General features: G+C 39.3%; 1 non-coding gene across 1 annotated transcript; it reads right to left on the minus strand.

Annotated features, from left to right (window-relative positions):
- Positions 1 to 360: 360 nt before the first annotated feature.
- Positions 361 to 479, minus strand: LOC147467999 (5S ribosomal RNA). Its single transcript, XR_015192695.1, has one exon. It is a non-coding gene; the product is annotated as a 5S ribosomal RNA (ribosomal RNA).
- Between the last annotated feature and the right edge of the window lie 4,697 nt (positions 480 to 5,176).

Raw genomic sequence — 5,176 nt, forward strand, 5'->3', positions numbered from 1 at the left:
CAACTCCTGCTACAACGTCCTCATTACTATTGTCATCCTTAATATTAGCATTGCTATCGCCATTGTCACCGTTCTTTTACCCTCATTATCCCCAAGCATCACTTTCAGAGCTATTGCAAATCTAGCTCAATGTTTGGGAAGCAAGAATGATGTATTTACTGGCGTCACCGCTAAGAAAGCTCCAATCCGTTTTCTGTCTCTTCTTCTTCTCCCGCCCGCACGGCCAAGGTAAGTAAGTCTACTTTGCCTATGCCATTGATTGCGGAAAAAATGTGAGCAGGGGATTCGTTTGAATTCGCTGCTGCAAATGGAAAACCAGTGCATTCCATACACATTATGTAGCTTGCATAGGTAAGAAAATGCCAACAGCATCTGGTGTTCCCAGGCGGTCACCCATCCAAGTACTGACCAGACCCAACGCTGCTTAACTTCGCTGATCGGACGAGAAGCGGTGCTTTCAACGTGGTATGACCGTTGGCATCTAAACACCTTCTTCAGCCCAATCTCCCTCTACGTGCACCATATCTTACCCCTCTACCTCTTTCTCTTCATGCAAATTCCATTGCCTTGCCACCCAATCACATCACATCACTGACTAAAAGTTACTCTGCAGCAATCACAACCTGCTACAGTCCTTTTCACCAACTTCCTCCTGCGTTACTCTAGAAAGAATGCCGCCGAAAACACCTTACAACAAACACAAACACAAACACACACACACACATCACATAGAGCCATACATCTCCAGACGCATTCACACATAGGCTACAACAGCCTCTTCTTATGCCTCACTTCCCAAGGGAAGTCTACTCTGTTACTACAGGTGACTGCAGTAAAAAGAGAAACATTCCCCAGAGGATTCCTTTTCATCCCAAACAAAGCTGCTGCAAAGGGAAAAGAAAGTGCATAGATATTCATTAAGGTGTTTATCTATTGACTTGTATAGATATGCAGAAAATACCAGCGAGATCACGAGAGAAATAGTGCCCCGAGAGTGTCGAGACCATCCTGAAGGAAGCCCGTGGGGTCAAATAGGGTCTCGGTAGAAAAATAAGCCGGTCGGGTCAAATAGGGTCTCGGTAGAAAAGTTAATTTCGAAGTAGAATATATATCAGACTAACACTAGAATGGATGGATGGATGGATGGATGAGGACAGGCTGAGAGAGGAAAGAGGAAAAAGGAGGCAAGAGAAGAGACGAGAAGAAGAAAGGGGGGAAATGCATAGAGGAAATTAGAACAGAACAGAATAAGAGAAGAGAAGAGAAGAAAAGAAGAGATGATATGATGAGATAAGAATAAGAAGGGGAGAAATGAAAAAAAGAAAAGAGAGAAGAAAAAGAAAAGAAAAAGAGAAGAAAAAGAGAAGAAAAAGAGAAGGAAAAGAGAAGAAAAGAGGAGGGGAAAAAAGGAGGAAAGAGGAAAGAAGAGAAAGCCCGAGGAGAGAAGTGAGAGAGGAAGAAAAATGAAAAGGAGGAGAGGAGAGAAAAGAAGAAGAGATGGAAAGAATGGAAATGAGAAGAAATAGAGGAGAAAAAGAGAGAGAAAGAAAAAAGAATGAAAAGGAAAAAAGGAAAGAAAGAGAGGAGAGGACAGAAAGAGGGAGAAGAAAAAAGAGGGAGAGTAGAGAAACAAAAGAAAGGAAAGAGGGCACAAAAGACCATGGCAGAAGAAAGAGAGAGAGAGGGGGGAGAAAAGAGAAAGAAAAGGAAAAAAAAAAAAGAGAGAGGGAAAAGAAAGAGAGAGCAAGAGGAGGACTAGGCGAGCCAGAAAAAAAAGAGCAAAAAAGAGAAAGAAAAAAAAGAGAGGAAAGAGAGTGGAGAAGAGAGAGAAAAAGTAAAAAAAGGGGAAAAGAGAGAAGAGAGGAAGAAAGGAGGGGAAAGAGAGGAAAAGAGAGCAAAAAAAAAGAAAGGAAAGAAACTGAAAGAAAAGAGGAAAAAAAGAGAGATGAGACAAGAGAGAGAAGAAAGAAGGGAAAGAAGATGGAAAAGAGGGAAAAGGAAGAGAGAAAAAAGAAAGGAAACAGGGAAAGAAAGAGACAGAAAAACAGTGAGAAAAAAAAAAAGAGAAAAAAAGAAAAAGGGAAAAAAAAAAGACAAAGGGAATGGAGAAAAAGAAAAAAGGGGGAAAGGAAAAAAAGGAAAGGTGAAAAAAAGAGAGTAGAAGAAAGAAAAGGAAAGAAGAGAGACGAGAGAAAAGAAGGAGGAGGAATCGGTGAAGAAAAAAAAGAGGAAAAAGGAGAGAGAAGAGAGAATAAGAGGGAGAAAAGAGAGAGAACAGAGAGATGGGGGGAACAAGAGAAGGATGAATGAGAGAGAAAAGAAAAGAGAATAGGGAAAAGAGGAAAAGAGAGGAAAAGAAAAAAAAAGAAAGAAAAAGAGAGAGAGAGGAAAGAGGAAAAAAAAAGAAGAAAAAGGAAAAGAAGAAAGAATTCAAAAAAAGGAGGGGGGAGGAAAAGGAAGAAAAAAATGGAAAAAGAAGAAAGAAAAAAAGAAAAAGAAAAAAAGATGGAGAAGAGGAAAGAAAAAAGAAAGGAAAAAAAAAAGTAAGAGGAAAAAATGGAAATGAAAAGAAGGAAAAGGAAAGAGAGTAGACAGAAAAAAAAAGGAGAGAGATGAAAGAACGAGGGAAAGAGGGGAAAATCACGGAGAGAGATGAAAAGAAGAATAAAAAAGACGTGAGTTGAAGAGGAAGAACAAAAAGAAAAAAAAGAAAAAAAGCGGGGAGAGGAAGAGAATAAAAGAGAGAAGAAAGGAAGGAGATAAAAGACAGAAGAATAGGAAAGAAAAGAAACAGGGAAACAAAGAAAGAGAAAAAGGGGGAAAAAGAGGAAAAAAGAGAAGAATGAAAGAAAGAGTAAAGAGAGAGAAGAAAAGAGAGGAAAAAAAGAAAAAGAGGGTGAAAGTGGGAAAAAGGGTATAGAAGGGGGGAGAGAGAAGAAAACAGAAAAAAAAAAAGAGAAAAGAGAGAGAGGGGAAAAAGAAAAGATGAAAAAGTAAGGGGAGAAGAATAGAGGAGAAAAAAAAGTAAGAAGAAAAAGAGAGCAAAAGAAAAGGGGGAAAGAAGAAAGAAAAGAAAAGAAAAAAAAAAAGAAAGAAAAAGAGAAGAAGAGGAAAAGGAAAAAAAGAGGAAAAAGAAAAGTAAGAAAAGAAGAAAAAAAAAGGAGGGAAAAGGTAGTAAAAAAGGAAAGAAAAGAAGAGAAAGGAAGGAGAAGTAAAAGAGATGGAAAGAAGAGAAGAAAAGAGAGAAGAGAATGGAGCAAAAGAAAGAAAAAGGGAGGAAAAAAGGAATAGAAGAAAAGAAAGTAAATAAAAGGAAAAAAAAAGAAAGAAAGAAAAAGAAGAGGAAAAGGAAGAACAAAAAAAGATAAGAGATTGAGAGAAAGACAAAAGGATGGAAGGGGTAAGAAAAGAAGAGAAGAAAAAAGAAAAAAGAAGAAGAGAAAGAAGAAGAAAAAAGATGAAGAAAGAAAAAGAAGAAGAGAGAGAATACGAAAAAAGAGAGGACAACGAAGGAAAAGGAAGGAAAAAAGAAAGGACGAGAAATAGAAAGAAATGGAAGAGAACGAAAAAGAAGGAAGAGTGAGAAGAAAAGGAAAAAAGGAAAGAGAGGAAAAATAAGAGAAAAAAAGTTGAAAAGTAACAAAAAGAGTAAAAAGAGGAAGGAGAAGAAGAGAAAAAAAAAGAAAGGGAAAAAGACGAGAGAAAGGAAAAAAAAAAAACAAAGAAGAGAGGAAAAGAGAGAAGATGAAAGAAAGGGAAATAGGGGAAGAAAAAGAAGAAAATACGAGAAAAAATGAAAGAAGAGAAAGAGAGCGGCAAAAATGGTAGAAAAAAAAAGAAGGTGAATAGAAAGGAAAGCGGAGAGAGAAAAAGATGGAAAAAAGAGAGTAAGGAAGGAAGAAGAAAGTGAGAGGAAAAAAAGGAGAAAGGAGGGAAGTAGAGAAGGAAGAAGAGAAGAATGAGAGAAAAAGTGAGAAGAAAAAAAAAGGAGAGGGAAGAGAGATGAAAGAAGGAGGAAAGAAAAGAGAAAGATGAATAAAGAGAAGGGTTTGTAGGAGATGCGGAATAGAAAAGGATAAGGAAAAGAGAGAAAAGAAATAGAAAATGGAGAAAATAAAGGAAAAAGGGGAAGACGGATGAAAGAAGGAGAGAGACAGAGAGAGATAGGAAGGGGGAAAGTAGAGTAATTTAGAAAGAGAGAAATGAGAGAAAGAGAGATAGAAAAAAGAGGAGGAGAGAGAGGGAGTAGAGAGAAAGAAAGAGAAAGGAGAATAGAAGAAGAAGACGAAAAGAGAAGAGAAGAAAGAGAGAGAGTGAGAAGAGAAGAGGAGAGAGAGAAAAAAGAGAGGAAAGAGAAAGTAAAGGGAATAGAGAGAGAGAGAAAAAGGATGAGAGAAATATGAGAGAGAGGGAAAGAGAGATAGTAATGGAGATGAGGAGGAGAGAGGAGAGAGGGAGAGAGATGAAGAGAGAGAGAAGAGAGAACGAGGAAGAGAAAAAGGGAATGAAAAATGAGAGAAAAGGGAAGACAAAGAGATTGGAATGAGGAGGAGAGATGAGGAGAGAGAGAAAGGAAGAGAAGACACGAGAAGAGAGAGAGAGGAGAGAGAGAGAGAGAGAGAGAGAGGAGCAGAGAGAGAGAGAAAGAAGCGTAGAGAGGAGAAGCGAGAGAGAGAAGGAGAGGAGAGAGAGACGAGAGAGAGAGAAATGGAGAAGCGAGAGAGATACGGGAGAAGAGGGAAGTCAGATTGAGAGACTGAGAAGGAGGCGAGAGAGAGGGGAGAAAGACGGAAGAGAGAGGAGAAGTCGAAGGAGAGGAGAGAGGATGAGAGAGACGGAGAGAAGAGAGAATGAGAGAGAGAGAGAGAGAGAGAATGATGGAGAGGGAGACTAGATAGATAGGAGGGAGCGAGAGGAGAGAGAGAGAGAGAGGAGAGAAGGAGAGATGAGAGAACGAGAAGAGAGGAAGAGAGAGAGAGAGAGAGAGATAAGAGAATGAGAGAGGGAGAGAGGAATGAGAGGATAGAGGGAGAAGGGAGAGAGAGTAGAGAGATGAGAGAGAGAGAGACGAAGAGCGAGTGAGAGATGGAGTGTGCAGAGAGAGAGGATCGGAGAGGCGGAGAGTGAGCGAGAGAGAGAGAGATAGAGAGAGAGGATAGAGTGAGAGAGGAGAGAG

This window comes from Penaeus japonicus, unplaced genomic scaffold (genome assembly GCF_977035675.1).
Source record: "Penaeus japonicus unplaced genomic scaffold, GWHDUDI00000001_assembly GWHDUDI00000032, whole genome shotgun sequence".
In the NCBI taxonomy this organism is placed as follows: domain Eukaryota; kingdom Metazoa; phylum Arthropoda; class Malacostraca; order Decapoda; family Penaeidae; genus Penaeus; species Penaeus japonicus.